Below are 19,403 nucleotides of genomic sequence, written 5' to 3' on the forward strand. Positions count from 1 at the left end.
AGTATAATCAACTATATCAATAACAAACCCAACAGAAATAATATGATTATCTCAATACATTATCAATAATATTCAATATTATCTCAATACATTATTGATAATGTATTGAGATAATCATATTATTTCTGTTAGGTTTGTTATTGATATGGATGCTGAAAAAGCCTTTGACAAAATACAACCCCATTCCTACTAAAAACACTGGAGAGCACAGGAATAATTGGAGTGTACCTTAGAATGATTAGCAGTACCTATCTAAAATGAGCAACAAGCATTATATGCAGTGGGGATAAGCTAGAGGCATTCCCAATAATATCAAGGGTAAAACAAGGATGCCCATTATCACCACTATTATTCAATATTGCATTAGAAATGTTAGCTTCAGCAATAAGAGAAGAAAAAGAAATTGAAGGAATTAGAATTGGGAAGGAAGAGACAAAACTCTCACTCTTTGAAGATGACATGATGGTATACCTAGAGAATCCCCAAAAACTACTAGAAATAATTAGCAGCGTTAGCAAAGTCACAGGATGTAAAATAAACCCTCAATGATTCCCAAGATTTCCATATATTATTAGCAAGATGCAGCTAAAAGAACCAGAAAGAGAAATCCCATTTAAGTAACTTCAGATAATATAAAATACCTGAGAGTCTACCTGCCAAGGCAGACTCAGAAACTTTTTGAAAACAAACACAAAACTTCCTTATATAAATAAAATCAGATTTAAATAATTGGACAAATATCAACTGCTCATGGATAGCCCAAGCTAATATAAGGAAAATGACATTTCTACCAAAATTACACTATTTATTTAGTGCCCTAACAATCAAAATTCCAAAAAATTATTTTAATGAGTTAGAAAAAATAGTAAGTAAATTCATATGGAGAAATAAAAAAGTCAAAAATTTCTGGTGATTTAATTTTTAAAGTGCAAATAAAGAAGGTGGCTTAGTCCTACCAGATCTAAAATTATATTGTAGAGCATCAGTCATCAAAACTGCCTGGTACTGGCTAAGAAATAGAGTGCTGGATCAGTGGAATACACTAGGTACAAAAACTGGAAATGATAATAGTAATCTGCTGTTTGATAAACCCAAAGGTTCAGCTATTGGTATAAAAACTCTCTCTTTGATTAAAAACTGTGGCGAAATTGGAAGTTAATATGGCAAAACTGCAAAGGCAATTTACAGGTGAAAAAAAATCAAAGATACCCATAGTCATATGAAAAATTGCTCTAAATCACTACTTATTAGAGAAATGCAATTAAGACATCTCTGAGGTATCACCTCATACCTCTCAGACTGGCCAGTATGACCAGAAAGAACAATGATCAGTATTGGAAGGAATGTGGGAAATCTGGTACACTAATACACTATTGGTGGAGCTGTGAACTCATCCAGCCTTTCTGGAGGGGAAATTTGGAACTACGCCCAAAGGGCAACAAAATGAGCATCCCATTTGATCCAGCAATAGCACTACTGGGTCTATACCCTGAAGAGATGATGGAACAGGGTAAAAACATTACTTGTACAAAAATATTCATAGCAGCCCTGTTTATGGTGGCAAAGAATTGGAAATAAAGTAAATGTCTTTCAATTGGAGAATGGCTTAGCAAACTGTGGTATATGTATGTCATGGAACACTATTGTTCTATTAGAAACCAGGAGGGATGGGAATTCAGGGAAGCCTGGAGGAATTTGGATGAATGGATGCTGAGTGAGATGAGCAGAAGCAGAAATATACTGTACACCCTAACAGCAACATGGGAGTGATGATCAATCTTGATGGACATGCTCATTCCATCAGTGCAACAATTAAGGACAATTTGGGACTCTCTGCAATGGAGAATACCATCTGTATCCAGAGAAAGAACTGTGGAGTTTGAACAAAGACCAAAGACTGTTATCTTAAATTTAGGGGAAAAAAACTGATTTCTTATTGTCTGATCTTGCTATCTCTTATATTTATGTTTCTTGCTTAAGGATATGATTTCTCCCTCATCACATTCAATTTGGATCAATATATACCATGGAAACAATGTAAAGACTGACAAATTGCCTTCTGTGGGGAGGGGGGGAGGGAAATAAGATTAGGGGGAAAAACTGTAAAACTCAAAATAAATAAAACATTTAATTTGAAAAATAATAAAAAATTAAGCTAAAAAAGAATCAAGTCAAAATTTGATTTTATATTTGTATATTTTATAAGTGCTTTATACCAAATAGTAAATTGATTTAAATTTTATATTTATTGTATATGTATAATAGCAGTTGCAAAATAACCATTTTCAGTCATAGTTAAAAATAATTTTTATTTTTAACCATTGTTCTATTTTGTTGAATAAACCTAAATAACAAATTAAAAAGAATATCCAGAGATTGGGCAACTAGGTGGCACACACACTAAAAGAGGACCAGTCCTGCAGTCAGGAGTACCTGAGTTCAAATCCAGCCTCAGACATTTAATAATGACCTAGCTGTGTGACTTTGGACATCACTTAATCCCATTGCCTTAAATAAAATAAAAAAGAATATCCAGGGATTTAATGAAAAAAGTGCAGAATAAGGTTGCTTAGCCTTACCAAATCTAAAATTATACTATAAAGCATCAGTCATCAAGACTGTCTGGCACTGGCTAAGAAATAGAGTGGTAGATCCATGGAATAAATTAGGTGCAATAGAGACAGCAAAAAAAGAATTACAGTAATCTGCTATTTGCTAAACACAAAGAGCCCAGCTTCTGGGATAAGAACTCTCTAGTCAATAAAAAAGTGTCGGGAAAATTGGAAGTTAAGTTTGGCAGAAACTTGGATAAGACCAACATGTCTGTCATACCCTCTACCAAGATAAGATCAAAATGGGTACAGGATTTAGACATAAAAGACAATATCATAAGCAAACTAGGAGATCAAGAAATAGTTTACTTGTCAGATCTATGGAAAGGGAAGTAGTTTATGACCAAGGAAGAAATGAAGAACATCATTAAAAGCAAATTAGATAATTTTGGTTACATTAAATTAAAAAGCTATTGCACAAACAAAACCAATGTAACAAAGATCAAATGAAATGTAGTAAATTAGGAAATGATTTTAACAACTAGTTTTTCAGACAAAGGCCTTATTTATAAAATGTATGGAGAACTTAGACAAATTTATAAAAAAAAAACCAAAAACAAGCCATTCCCCAATTGACAAATGGTCAAAGGATATGCAAAGGCAATTTTACAGATGAGGAAATCAAAGTAGTCATGGGAAAAATTGCTCTAAAATATTTACTGATTAGAGAAATGCACATTAAAGAAGTTCTGAGGTACCATCTCAAACCTATCAGATTGGCCAATATGACCAGAAAGGACAATGTTCAGTGTTGGAAGGGATATGGGAAATCTGGTTCACTAATACATTGTTGTTCAACTTGTGAACTCATCAAACCTTTCTGTAGAGCAATCTGAAATTATGCCCAAAATTCAATGAAAATATGAATGCCTTTGATCCAACAATACCACTACTGGGTCTATACCCTGAAGAAATCATGCAAAAGGTAAAAATATCACTTGTATAAAAATATTCATAGCAGCCCTGTTTGTGGTAGCAAAGTGAATGTCCATCAATTGGGGAATGGCTGAACAAATTGTTCTATATGTATGTTATGGAACACTATTGTTCTATTAGAAACCAAGAGAGATGGGAATGCTGAGCTAGATGAGCAGAACCAGAAGAACATTGTACTCCCTAATGGCAACATGGGGGGGTGATGATCAATTATTGAACTTACTCATACCTTCAATGCAATAATCAGGGACAATTTTAAATCACCTGTGACATTTGTAGCCAGAGAAAGAATTGTGGAGTTCAAACAAAGACCCAAGTCTATTACCTTCAATTTTTTTTTTATAAAAAGTGTCTTATGTACTACATAATTTTGTTATCTCTAATATTTTATTTTCTCCTCTAGGATATGATTTCTCTCCCAACACACTGAATTTCAATCAATGTATAGCATGGAAACAATGTAAAGATTTCCTTCTGTGGGGACATATGGAGGGAAGGGAGAATGGAAGAAAGATTGTAAAATTCAAAACCTTATAGAAAATATAATTAGAAAACAAATAAAATATTAATTTAAAAAGAAAAAAATAAAGTTGTTATAAGGACTTCTCAGAGATCTTAAAGATCTCTCAGATATTAGATTTGTTCATATCTGTCAACCAATAAGACCCCTAGAGGCTAAATATTTGTTTCATTTTTCCCACTATTTATTTTCTTACAGATGAAATCCCTAAAACTTCCCTTGTGGATAAGAAATATCATGTCAACCCATGAGAAAAATGCTGTAATGATTCAATAAGTAAAAGTGAGCAGTAAACAAGGTCAGCTTTTTTTTTTAATATAGGGAAAGCTATTGCATCCTTCTTGAAAAGTCCTACAGGTCAGAGCAATATAGGTCAGATAAGCACTCATTATGAACACAAGTGCTAAGTCTTAATACTCCTCCCTCTCCCATTGGTGTCTCCAGGGAGGTACACAGGTGGATCAACCTTCATTCCCCTCCTAGTCATGCTTCCAAACTTTCCACATTTCAACTCCATGCTTTCTCCTATTAGATTTGAAGCTCCTTATAGGGAGGGGGCTGTCTTTTGTTTCCTTTTTCCTTTTTTTTTGAGGGTGAGGGGTTATTTTAATGTTTATCTAGTGGCACCAGCTAGTAAGGGGTTTATACACTCATTATCTTTTTATACAAGGAATTCTGTCTCCAGTCTTCCTACCTTTATACAGGATGCTTCCAATTTCTTAAATGCACTCCCCTCCCATTTCCCTAAGTCTTCTAAAAACCCAGCTTAAATGACACCTCCAATAATAAGCCTATATTGACCACTTAAGTTGCCAGTGTCTGCCCCCCAAAACATGTTTATTTAATTTATTAGATCTCTCTTGTCTTCCCTGATTGTACAGAATGTCCCTTAAGAGTAACCACTTTTTCATTTGGGTCTTTCTATTTTGCAACTCCTAGCACAGTGCCAGGCACAACACATTTATTCAATGTAGAATATACTGTTGGACTGGAAATCAAATACAGAAGGGAGATATTTTTTGACCGAAGAGGAGTTTATATTCTACTGAATTAGAATTAATAAGGAAATGTTGACTCAACTTTACAGGTGTCAAATGAGGAAAGAAATAGCTTTACCAAATGTTTAAGCACTTCAAATTTCATTGATGGAGACAATTAAAATAAAACAAAATAACTAGCAACTGGGGATTCACAATCATGCCTACACTTTACTAATTTTAAAAAGTTCAATTTCCTAATATTAATGGGTCCCCTTGCTTGCAAGGACATACAATTTGAAAATCAAACTTCCAAAATTATAAATACATTATTCAACTAATTAGTGAAGTTAATGGGTTTTCTTGTTCTGTCAGAAAGCTTTAGCCTAAACATGTTAGAGCTCTCAGGATAACTGCTTTGCTGGATGTGTAAAATATTCACCTAATACCCAGAAGAATCAGATTGTGTTAATATCATCAAGGATTCTCATGAGAGAAAGCGATCTCTCTAATACAGAATGATATTATGGCTTCCAAAAAGTGACATTTTATATGATGAAGAAGTAGTAAATTTATGTCATTTTGATGTAAGATTGAGGAAATAATAAAATTTTATACTTGAATATCCCCAAAGTCAAAATGGTATTTTTATACTTATTTTAATTGAGTTCTGGAATAAGGTCATTTTTGTTCCCAAATATGTATTCATAATTAGACAATTTGCAAACACAATTTGCATTGGATTAAATCAATGTGCCAACAAAAAGTAATATTAACCACTAAATCTGCCTATAGCATGTTCAAAATCACAAGATGCTGATGAGGAAATATTATTATAGAATACTTTAACAAAGTCTTTGTGAAGACATCAGTGAATATCACGACTTTCTACAACAAAGGATATTACTAATAGTTAAATAAAAAATAAATTCTATATAAATCTATTAACACACACACACACACACACACACACACACACACACACAAACACCTTAAGCAAAAAGTTCCTAATAAATACTTGTTCACCTGACTTGATTTTCCAAAACACATAATTTGCTATGCCACAAATATTCCTGTGGTCCCTCACTTTTCTTTACTAGACAACTCAAAAATGGCCACAATTTACTTGTATCCTTGGGAGGAAAAAAAAAGAACATCTGATAAAATCTATACTCCACATACAGCTTTATAAAATGAAATGGCAAAAAAAAAGAAAAGAAAAGAAAATGGCTATTTATTTTTTATTTGCTTACAAGGAGCACCTTTTCCCCTTTCATTTTGCTTTTAAACACAAAAGTTTCACCTGAAGGTATGGCTAACAACAATCAGGTCTAATAATCAATCAGTCAACATTAAAGTTAATTCACTTTACCTTTCCTCAGCACTACCCACATTTGGAAATATGTCTAGATAGTCCATGAATAAAATCATAGGAGCCTCAAAAACAATCTTTTTTCTTTAAATTCTAAAAAGGAATAGAATAATAATAGTTTCTGTAAATAAGGATAAGAAAAACCATAGCTAATTCAGTTTTTATTAATGAATAAAGACTTGTGAACCTCTCAGCATAGACATGAGAAGGAAAATGAAAATCCACCTTGATACCAAAGTGTGTTAGTAAACATTGCCCATTGCAAAAACAAATTCTACCATCTTATATATCTACCATCTTATATAACATAAGAAGGTAATTAAAAATGAAGAAAGGAAGAGAATATGAAATATTGAAAAGCATTCTGAACAAGGAAGAGTGAAAATTCTCCTATGATTATCTGAGGATTCATGAGGGAGGGGGGAAGGGATGATGGAAAAATAGATAGATACATAAAGCCATCAAAAAGGCCAAGGACAAAGTGGTAGGATTATACCTTTCTCAACACATATATACATACATATATAAAATGTTACTATTCCCGACACCTCTCTTCTACCTCATTCATGTCATCAATGGAAGCACAAAGAAAAGAGCAGAAATTAATTTGCCCATAAATATTCCCATGTGGTTTTCTATTTAAGAATTAAATCCCTTAGATAGTGGTCTATAATTGAATGTACCATTACTGATATTTGAGAGATTGCATCAATGAAAAAATGTAGAAATTTGTTCCAGTGTGACGCCTCCCTGAGCTCCATATTCTTCATATCTTCCTCTTATTCTATCAAATATAAATAAATGAATAAATGAAAATTTGAGGTGAGAGGTCCTGTGGGACAATTTAACTGTAGAGTATGTTCTTATCTTGCCTCAGTTAACAAAACAAGTTTAGAATATTTTCGTAAGTATATACAAAAGAAGTTTCTCATTCTTTCTGCATCCTTCCCTCTTTACCTTCTCTCCTTTAAAAAAAAGATTATTAAAATATTTTATTTGGAAAAATAATTAGAAGAATTCTTGTTAAAGTAAGTAATGTTACTATATAATGATGTATTTCACCATTTGCAAAAGTTTAAGGTTATATAAGTGTTTTTCTGTTTCATCAAAAAGGCAAATAAATATAAAAGCTATGTAGATTATTTTGAAAAGTCTTCATTTTGTTCTAAGAACCAAACCAGTTGTTCTAAAAGGGAAAAAGAGGAAGAGGCTGGGGAATATTAAGGGCATGAGGAATCTTTTTAAGTTCATGAATAAGTAAACATTATGTAATACCCTAAGAACATGAAAAACACCAAAGTCTTATGCACATCAAAATATTCATATCAAAGCTTTCTGAGGGAGCAAAAAAAAGCAATTGTTTAATAATAGTGCTTTATTACTTGCAAGTGCATTACAAATTCTAGCTCATTCATCTTCCAATAAATGCTATTCCTGGGATAGCATTATTTATTATTATTATTATTATTATTATTATATTTATTATATTTATGTTGATATTAGAATCCCCCAGCCTTGTTATTGTCCAGTTTCAGTAGTCCGACTCTAAGACCCTGTTTGGGGCTTTCTTGATAAAGACACCGGAATAGTTTCCAATTTCCTTCTTCAATTCATTTTACAGATGAGGACCTAAGCAAACAAGGCTAACTAAATGAATTATCCAGGGTCACAGAGCCAAAATGTGTTAAGAGGTAGAATTTAAATCCATGTCTACTTGACCCCAAGTTTTGTTCCCTAATCATTGTACTAAATTTACATCAGTTTTGGAATTCCTAAAACTATTGGTAGTACATGAATATATTGGAGTGTTATTGTGCTTTCAAAAACAATGAATTTGAAAAAATAAGAAGCATGAAAGAATAATATAAATAGAATCAAATAAATAGAAACAATTTAGGTTCAAAAACAAAAGAAAGAAAAATAATACATATGAAACTCAGATCTGGTCCTCAATCTGAGATGAGACAGTTCAGACTATGGTGTGAAATACTGCATATACTGTCAGACTGGATTGACATGGGTTTGTTTTGTTGAACTGTTGTGGGTTTTTAAATACTGTGTTAGAAGGTAAAGTTAAAAAAGTAACATCAATTGCAAACCATGTTCAAGTCACTTTTCTAAAATTTAGGGTACAAATACAAAACTTTTTGCCCTCAAAAAGTTTGCAAATATAATAAGGAGGAGAACAGCAATAAGAAGTACAAAGGGAAAAAAAACCCTAACTCACTGGCTCCAAGCAAGATAGGCCAGCATTTTTTTTTAAAGCACTGGAACCCTCACAGGTAGATAAAGATTCAGACTGCTGAGGTTACTTCCTCATTGCCTTAGTAAGAGTTAACATAAAGAGCTCCAGGGACATTTTCATTTTTTTTGTAGAAAGAAAGGTAGGCTGAAGCCAAACTGTAAAGGCCTTTGGCAAAAAAATGAGTTTCCTTTACCCTCCATGTAAACTAACATAATTGGAAATCATATGCAAAACATGACATTAAAGAAATACCTATTCTTTCTACTTCACAGTCTGTATCTGTACATACTGGCTGGGTTTTGAATCAAAGAAATTCTTAATGGCATTCTACTTATTCTGGATCTCTCTCCCTCACCCAAAACTATAAAATCCATTTTTATTTTCATCTCCAGTTCAAACAAACAAACAGCAAACAAATAAGTCTTAAGTAATATTTTCAGCTACTTTTCTGGATAATTCTGGTCCTTCTACTTCCTCTCCAGAATACAATGAAATTGAATCTGGCTATTTGCCATGTGTTACACAAGTTAGTAACCACCTTCCAAATCTAGATCCTTGTGATGGCTATTCCTCATGCACAACTTCTTTGTCTCCTGGTTGCCCTGATGTTCATCAAATTTTATCTCAAATTGCACCTTCTGGAAGAGACCTTTCCCAGTCCAACAGAGAATTATCTCCCATTTTCCATGCATATATTTGAAATATAAATAGAGTTTACATGTTGTCTCCCCAACTAGAATTTAAATTCCTTGAGGGCACGGTCTCAGAGCTTTTATCTTTCTTTCCTTTCTGAGCACAATGAATAGCAAACAATAAGTATTTTTAAAAATGCTTTTTGCTGACAGGGTAAAAAACACAAGCTCAGACTCTCCTTACAACTGCAGTCTTTGAATCTTACTAGTTCTGAAATTCAAGAAAATCCTGAAAAAACTGCTTCTCCAGTTTAGTTCCAGATGATCTACATGTGGTTCTTAATCGCCATGTCTTCATGCAAGTCCCCAACTCATGTCACCACTACACTGCACAATCCCATGCAGAAAGATGAGTGGTAAATGATAGACTTGAGTACATATTGGTCCAGGGACCAAGAGTTTCTAAGTACTCAAGAATTAAACCAGTCACATTTATACAAGAAGCAATGAAAGTTATCTCATTTGACAGAAAGTGTCCATTACATCTGGAAGCTACAAATCCAAAGGATTATTTATCACAATTATGCCTCAGGTATTCAGAGAAAAACTAACTTATGGTCATAGGTATACAGCTAGAAAGGGTGATAGCCAGGGAGGTAAAGTATTTTAGTAATTGTCAGTGAGAGAATCTGAACCTTGACTTCTCTAATTCCTGTCATTGTTTACAACACAACTGGATACCTGCCTCTAGAATTGAATAGAGATACAGATTAAAAAACAAATCCTGTCAAATAAAGGATTTAAAGGATTAAGCTCAAAGGATAGGTCTCTTTAGGTAATTTCCACAAACCAAATCATTAAGTAAACTTTCCCAATAAATCATTTTATATACAGATCAAATTAAAAACAAAACTCAAAAGTTTGAATTCTTTTTCCAAAGGAGTTCCTTTCAAAAAAGTCATTAGCTATCAAACAGCTAATAATTCAGATTGTCATTTTCAAACCAAAGTGATTTCAATCAAAGTTAAGACTAACACGTGATTCATTAAGTTACCATGAAAGCATTATTATAGGGAAGAGATTTCTTAAATTACACATTTCATCTCTCCAGACTAGCATATTCTACATATCAGAATTGTAGTGTGGGAAAGATGATCAATTAGAGTATTTTTTAAGTCAAAATCACAATCATTGACAATTGAACAAGTACTCCTTCAAACAATGATTTTTAAGGCTGAATTTTTGTCTTTGTTAAAATTTAATCCAACTGAAAACAAAAATATATACGAGACTAAAAATTTGTGAACATATAAAATTAGAGTTTTTTATGTAAAAAGGATAAATGGTTTAGAAGAAAAACAATGATCTATATAAATTTAAATTAATTTTCTTCTGAACAAGCATTTTTTTTCAAATACTGAAATGAAAGCATAGGAATTGTGTTAAATAAGTTTCAAAGATAACACTCTTCTTCAGGGAAGAGTGTTCGCCTTCTATTACTAAATGAAAACATAGCTAAAGAAGACTCCATGAGAGTTTTTCCAATATTTTTGGTTTCTCAGTTAAATGCTTAATTGACTTAAATAAAGTATTTAAGATGAAATGGAAAAAGTTCATTCCTCTTAAGGAATTTGGATTTTGCAATACAACAAGAAGAATATAAACATATATAATGTTTGTGTAAGATAATTTTAAGAGAAAGAAACATTAAATCTAGGGAATGTAGAAACCAAGTCTGTAAGAGGGAATAGATGAGCCATACTTTAAAAGAATCTAGGGATTCTAGAGGCTGACATGAGATAACAATGGCATGCAAGGCAAAGGAGAAGGCATATGGGAAATTTCCTAGTCACAGGGAAGAGTTTAACAAATTAGGTGGACTGTAATGGAGAGTTTGTAAAAGGGAATAACAAAAAAAAAAGATGGAAAAAGTAGATGGAGCTGTATTGCAGAGAACTTTAAATGTCACACAGAATTCAGAAGTTTAATCAAATATGATAATATTTGGTCCAAAAGAAAATACTGACATAGTACTGAGAAATCATGGTAAAGAAAAAGGCCAGAAAATGATGAAAACAATCATTTGGCTAACATTAATGAAGTAAAAAATAGTCCCTTATCCTCAAAGTTCTTACTTAACTACTGAGAAAGATAGAAGAGAAGGAGCACTACTGAATCATCTGAAGAACTGTCTTTGAATTTAGGCACAACATACAAGATGTGTATGTAAGAATGCAATAAACAATCTGCAAAATATTACAGCAAGGGGAAAAGGGGTGATAGTTTAAGAAGACATCTGAATAATATGGAATGAGGAGGAAGAGATAAAAATCTGCCCTGAGTATGAAATTAGAATAAGATATTGAGTGCTACCTATGTGTTTATACAAGATGGTCTAAAATTATCATACCAAGATGAAGGTATACTAATGAAATACTTAGGGGAAATCTGAAAATACATACTTTTGGAAAATGAAGAATTTTAGAACTGAGAAGATTTGGAGACTTCATTTGTGGCATTCTGTGAAGCTTTAATGAAAGGACTGAGTTGAAGATTCTTAGCAAACCTTTGCTTTATAGATAATGGAAAAATAAAGTTCAGTCAACTCCTCTTTTACTTTTTCTCTCTGCTCCACTGCTACCTTACTCAAACAATTTTAATTCTTTAACAGCCAAATATGAAACTCTATCCTGACTTGTGCTTATCAACAGTAACTGAGGATCAAAAAGATATATACCAATAAGCCAAAGACATTCATTTTAAACAAATTGTTTCACCTTCACAGACAAAATTTCTTCAATGGTTAAGACTTATTAAAACTTAATGATCTGTTTACTCCCTAAGTCTGTTCCTTGCACATCTTCTTACAAGATATTGAGAAGTACTGACATGTCCATGTGGCAAAGCATGAAACTATGGAAAAATAGTAAAAAGTATCCAACAGAGAAAACAAAACACTTGAAACTGAATGTATCCATTGAAATAATAGAATTATTTAATGTAAAAAAATCATAAGGACTAGAACCCACTTTTTTCTATAGATGAAAAACCTGAAGCCTAAAGTGTCTTAAACACATAAACTGAACAGCAACTAGAATCAAGTCAAGAGTCTGACTTTTAGTCATAAGCTGTTTCCATTATACCAAGCATTGCCACATATGTAGAATAATACAGAAATAAATATTATTCATAGTGGAAGATTTGTTCTATGTAGAAAAAAATTTAAATAACTCTCCCGAAATGCAGGGTTTTATTGTGGAATTTTGAGAAATTTTTAAAGGGGTATCACAAAATCATTGTTTCAGGATGACTATCATTGAAATCTAAATGTGCCCATAAGGATGCTGGAAATATTAGTTACTATCTATAAGTTAGAGATGCTCTTTGCAATTTGAAATTATGCTCAAAGGGTTAGATAAATCCATGCTATCCTTAGGTATAGCATGCCACTGCTAGGTCTATATTTCAGAACAGATGAAATATGGAAAGAATAGATTCTCTCTTTCATATATACATATACATACAGATTATATATATATATATATGAGCTCTCTTCTAGTGACAGGGAGTGGAGATGGAGGGAATGCCCAGAGGATGGGATGGGGAAGGGCTGAAAAAAAAATTGTGGCATGTGATGGAGATGAAATGCTGTTCCATTATGGGAAATGATGAACAGGATGCTCTCAGTAAAAAATTTATACAAGCAGATACAAAGGGAAATGTACCTTATGCAAACTAGCAGCAATATTGTAGGATGATCAGCTATGAATGAACTACTTTTTCTCAGCAATGCTGTGACCCAAGAGAACTCTGAAGGACTTAAGATAAAGAATGCTATCCATCCCAAAGCCAGAGCTGATGATGACAGAATATAGCCTGAAATAAACTTTTTTTCACATTATTTTTCTTGAGCTTTCTCTTTTTTTGTGGGGATGGGGGTTATGTTTCCTTTGTACAATATGACCGTTGTAATGTTTTTCTGTAACTTGCTTTCTCAGTGAGGGGGAATGGGGTGGGTGGAAAGGAAAGAATTTGGAACTCGAGGTTTTAGAAGTAAATGTTGAAACTTGTTTTTGAATGTAGCTGGGGTGGGGGGAGGGAAACAATTAAATAAATAAATAAATAAATAAATGGATAGATAGATAGATAGATAGATAGATAGATAGATAGATAGATAGATAGATAGATAGTTAGATAAGTAAATAAATAAATAAAATGAATGAATGAATAAAAGTTAATGATTCTCTTTTACCTTTTAGACTCTCTTCCTCCCCAGTACCACAAAATGGTCACAACAGGAAAAGCTATAATATACATAATAAATTTGATATGTATAGAAAGTATGTATAGAAAGACTATCATCATAGTACCTGAAATGTATTGCTTCTAAAACTAGACTAATGAAGTAACAATCTAGAGCTTCCAAGGTTAGTACTGAACAAAATCTGACTCTTGGATTGAACTGTGACAATTGCCTTGGGTATTCATTTCCAATGAAAGATCAATTAAATACACTTAGTCTAATTTAGGTACCCCAAATGCACACAAATGTTAAGTAAAAATGACTAAAAGATGACTTTATTGTTGAATATTTTTAACATCATATTTTTATGCCCCCAGTGAATCATTTCCTTCTTCTCCTACTACCAAGCAATTCTAATATTTGATTGTTAATATTTTGAAACATTTGAAACAATTAACTTGAATGTTGTTTCACATATAATAACCGTATAGATAATATTGTAGGATATCAATTAAAATAGTCTAATTTTACTCAATTAATGTAATTGAATTAAATAGGACAATCAAATTCAGAGAGGCTGATATTAGACTAATGATGCCACTGGTATGTGGAATTCATGAAGTAGATGAATTCTTTACTACTGTGTTTAGGCCCTTCTCCACAACTTGCTAGGCTAAGATAATTTCAAGTAGTTCAGTGATCTGTTCAGGGTCACACAAAACCAAGACCTTCCTGACTCCCAGGGTTGATTGTATACCCAAAACATCAACCCAAAAAGTAAGCTCATATCACCATATGAAATGAATGAAAAAAAAAGTTGCCCAGAATACAGCCCAGTCAAGCAATGGAGGGCCATAAATAGCAACTAATCACAACTGAGCTGTGAAATCTATGTTATTTGCTTTCTAAATTTAACATTCTATTTATAAATACTCTATACTTATAATAAAAGCATGACATTAAATGATTCACTTCCTAGTAAGGGTAAGACTGAGGAGAATGGCTTAAGAGAAAATCAAGCTCCTAGGGATAAATTCAAGGACTAAGGTTGAATCAAACAGATAAGTGTGATGTTAGAAGCTATTGATTGCCAAGCAGAAAACTTTAGACTTGCCATCCGAAGAAACAGAGGGAGGTAGAAAATGGTAGGGGAAACAGAAAATGGAACCTTGGATCCAAAACTACAAGACACTTTAGAGGGTCTCTCATCTAAACTCTTCATGTTACAAATAATGTCATTAAGGTCTAGGGAGACAAGATAAGGGGAGTAAGGAGGCACAGTTGGAATAGGAACCTCTGTCCTCTCATAACAAAGTTAACTTTCTATTGCACTGTACTGCCCCCTTTTTTGAAATCAGAGAGCTTGAGTTAGAATTTCTATTTGTACTTCTAACTATATGAGAGGATATCACTAGGCATCACCTATTTTATTATTCAGACACCTAGATAAATAAAGTAGTCAGGATCATAGAAGCATGGATTTTAGGATGAAAAGTGTTTTAGAGATCACAGAATCACTAATAGCAAGGCAGGGAGAAAAGTGTTAATTCACTCCTCCAAAAACAGTATTTTACAAATTGAGAAACTGAAGTAAATGGACAGTGAAATGATGTGCCAATAGCCTGTCAGTAAGAGAGTGAATGAGAGGGGTAGTTATATGGCACAGTGGATACAGCACCAACCCTGGAGTCAGAAGAGCTTGAGTTAAAATCGAGTCTCAGACACTTACTAACTGTGTGACCCTGGGTAAGTCACTTAACCCTATTTGTCTCCAAAATAAAGAGAGATAAAGAGAGGGAAGAGTCACAATTCTAACCCAGGTCCTCAGTCTTGACTCCAAATTTTGGGCTTTCTACTACATGATTTTCACATCTACATTTCTTTGTCTTTATTATCTTTAAAATAAGTGACCAACAGAAATCTAGCAGCTCCATAACTTCAGCTGAGGTTGGAGAGGAATTATGACAACACCCCCCCCAAATACTGCATTTAAGCAGGAAAGGGTGACTAGTGCTCAGTAAGCACTTCCTAAATGCCAATCCTGTTTACCTTCAGTTTTAAATATAAAATACATTATTTGGCCTTCAAAAACCTTTATAACTTGGCTCCTTCCTAATTTCCAGACTTCTTATACCTTCGTTCCCTTCCACCCAACTCCCCACCCCCAAGAGTTCTTTGAAAGCAGGAATTGCTTTTTCTTTGATTTGGTCCTTCTTATATCCCACTGCTTACCCCAGTGCCTAGTGCTTAATAAATGCTACTAGAATAATTCACATCTTTCTACTTTCCTAATTCCAAAATGTTTTAGTCTCTAAACTATTTTAACTAAAGATTTTCCTTGATAAAACTAAAAACTATCATTTGATGATATCTGGAATTATTGAAGGTTTTTTTTGTTTATTTTTGGTTTTGTGGTACATCAAAGTTGGTTAATTATCATAGACTGCATTACCCCAAAGATCACTGTAACTTAATTTTTTGACAATGTTTTAAGGAGATTAGAATGGGAACCTCAGAGGGAGAGACACAAAAGTCTAGAAGAGACCGCATAGTTCCTATCTGTAATAAAAACCCTGACTTTTGAAACTTTTCACTAAAATGAAGATGGATGGATGGATGGAAGGAAGGAAGGAAGATAGGGTTGAGGATTTTTAAAATATATTTTACATTACCAAATATTTATTTACTTTTTGATACCATAACCCTTTATCTAGTACTCTGTGATGCATGCCCCTTTGTCTCTCTTTTATTTAAAAACAAAATAAGAGCCTAATTAATGTAGTGAATATAATGTTGTACATAAGGACAGGACAAGATGGTTTTAAATATCTGCTCTAATTCTTTTTTATATAAATTTTATTTATTTTATTTTTCTTATTCTGGACTTAAGAAATAAATCAAGGATTTCCAAAACAAAGTAGAATAGGGGGGAAAAAAAGATCATTGTACATGAAACTACAAATCTATTTTTTTAAATATATAATAAAGCTATCATTTAACTTTTCATTCTTACCTCCTCCTTCTCCCCACCCTTGGGGTGGCTACCTATGGGACAGAAATGTGTGCCTGTGTTTATCAAGACACCATTCTTTAAATGCTTCTATTTATCAACTCTCTGATACAGCTACCATCATTCTTCATATGTCCTTGGTTGCTAATTTGAGCATTTATAGTGGTCAAAATGACAATTACTCAAAGTTGTTCTTCAAACAATATCATTGTTGGGGTGCTAGGTGGGGAACTACCTATGTGGCCTTTGGCAAGCCACTTAACCCCATTTGCATTGCAAAAACCTTAAAAAAATTATCATTGTTATTGTATATGATGTACTCTTGGTTCTTCTAATTTAGCTTTTTCATTATTTTGTACAAGTCTATTCTGAGTTAAGTGATCAGAGAATCACTTGGCTTTCCTAAACCTCAGCTTCCTTATCTGTAAAAACAAAATAATTTCAGTAGCACTTACTTCACAAGATTTAGGTAAAGACCAAATAAGGTGTCAATAAAACAGAACTTTATAGTCCTACAACTTTTCCGTATTTTGCATTTGTGTGAACTATTACAAATGCAAAATAAATGAATACTTGTTTGAACTGTATAGACACACTGGAATGTTATAAACACACTGTCCTCTCATACCAAAGTTAACACTTTCTACTGCACTGTACTGCCCCCTTTTCTGAAATCAGAGAGCTTGAGTTAGAATTTCTATTTGTACTTCTAACTATGTGATAGAGGATATCACTAGATATCACCTATTTTATTATTCAGATACCTAGATAAAGAACTTTAGAAACATAAACTCCAAGGAGGAAGAGAACCTATTATTTAGCATTTCTAGCCCTTAGGACAATGCTTGTAAATAAAAAGCATTTATTAAAGGCTTGATGACCAACTAACTTATCTCCAATTGGCTCAGTAAAAGTTGTTTCAGGAAATTCCTGGAAATTCCAGAAAATTCTGTTTCCACAAGATTTTTGAGATCTTTAACTTTTAAATGCTTATTCAACATCATTTACAAACTATGAACACTGTATTCAACATGACAATAATAAATACAAATGTTCTAAATTTCTAAATCTAAATCAAATAAGAGTGATTTGTAGTGCCAGTTTTGTCAACCATAAGTATCTGATACAATTAATTTGTTGACTTCTCAAGCACATTTCAGTATCAGTATTTGTAATATCTGTTATCTGGTTAGGAAATCTCACCACCCAATCATGTTTTTTCTGGATATTTGGTAGGTCTTTTTTTTTGCCATTAAAGTGACATTTTATGGTGATTATTATTTCTACATTCTCTATATTATTTCCATATATTTCTTTGTGAAGTTTCTTTCAAAAAAGTATGTGATAGCAAGAAAAGAAATACTATGTCTCACTGAGATGTCACTGTCCTCAGATATTAATGGAAAGAAAAACTTTCTTCCAAATAAAGTGTGCTGAATTTGGGGGTCAAAGGATCTATGCCAGTTTACAAACTGTGTGGTCTTAATTTCCATGGTCCTCAGTACCTTCATCTGTCCAATAATGTGTCTCTAAATCTATTAATCCCTTGAAGTCCTGTATGGAAGAACCATACGATTATTTTTTGCTTTCATTCTGTGGCTCTCCATGGGGAAAACAGCTTCATTTTCACATGAACCTTTCCAAGATGAATTTAAACAAAGGGCTGTTTATGAGGTAATGATAGTTTGTATGTTTAAGAACTCCACAACCATCTGCCTCAGGACCTAGCCTGAAAGCAAGGATGATAGCATGTCTACATTCCTTTAGAATTAAGGTTTCAGGCAAAACACTCAGGCATAGAAAAACAATTCACAAAGGGTAAGACATTCATTAGGACACTACACCATATCAAATATGTGAAATTCTTTCCCCTATACAAATGTGAAGCAGGTATAAATAACCAAAACATACATAAAATAGAAAATAGAGTAATTATATATGTTGTTAAAGAAATAAGGTAATGAGGAGGAAAGTTTGGGATTGTATAATAAAAAAAACACCTACTTTATCAGAGAAGGACTCCTTGGAGTAGCTGTGGAGAAAAAGTGTGTGTGTGTATCTGTAGTGTTACAAATACGTAAAGTTTAAACAAGAACCAGGATTATATAATATTTTTTGCATGTCTAGATCAACACCCCCCCCCACACACACACACACAATGGACCCACCTCTGGCCAAAAGGGTTAGGTTATGCCATTCTTTTTGCTTCTATTTGTACTTCAGGTCTTGGGATACATTATTTTAGCACTAAATCAAGCTAATATTATCAACACCACAAATATATAAAAGAATAATACAGCATATCTTGATGATACTATTGAGTCAGTTCCCATCGTTAAGTGTATTCCTTAAGCCAAGTTAAACACAGAAAGATTCCTTGTAAATGAAAATACTAATTTCAGCATTTTTAATGGTTAATTTAAAAAAAGGAAAGCAAATGCCCATCTATTTGTGCTATCTCATCCCAAATATCCAATAATTTTTGTCATTTCTACTTCCATAATAGCTCTTTCATTTATCTCATTTCTACTCACATGGCCACTACTTTATTTCAGGCCCTTATCAACTTTCATCTATTTCTAATTAATTTTACCTGTTTCCAGTTTTCAAATCTCTCTCCTTTTTCACTCATCTTACATATCAGTAATACACCTTTTATATGTTTACATAATAAGTAAAATGGCTTTTCAAAAATTCAGATCAGATCATCTCACTCTTTAAAAGCAAAAATTCCAAACTTCAGCCTGGTTTTTAAAGATTTTCACAGTCTGGAAGTAAGTTACTTTTTCAACCTTACTGCACATTTCTCCCCTCGCCAAACTTAGCAGTCCAGGCAAACTGGCCTTCCTGGTTTCT

General features: G+C 33.0%; 1 protein-coding gene across 2 annotated transcripts in view; it reads right to left on the reverse strand.

Annotated features, from left to right (window-relative positions):
- PTPRK (protein tyrosine phosphatase receptor type K) overlaps nt 1-19,403 on the reverse strand; it is a 721,956-nt gene that overhangs the window by 461,926 nt on the left and 240,627 nt on the right. The gene's annotated exons all lie outside the window — the stretch shown is intronic.

The sequence above is a fragment of the Macrotis lagotis genome, chromosome 5, assembly GCF_037893015.1.
Source record: "Macrotis lagotis isolate mMagLag1 chromosome 5, bilby.v1.9.chrom.fasta, whole genome shotgun sequence".
Classification (NCBI taxonomy): Eukaryota; Metazoa; Chordata; class Mammalia; order Peramelemorphia; family Peramelidae; genus Macrotis; species Macrotis lagotis.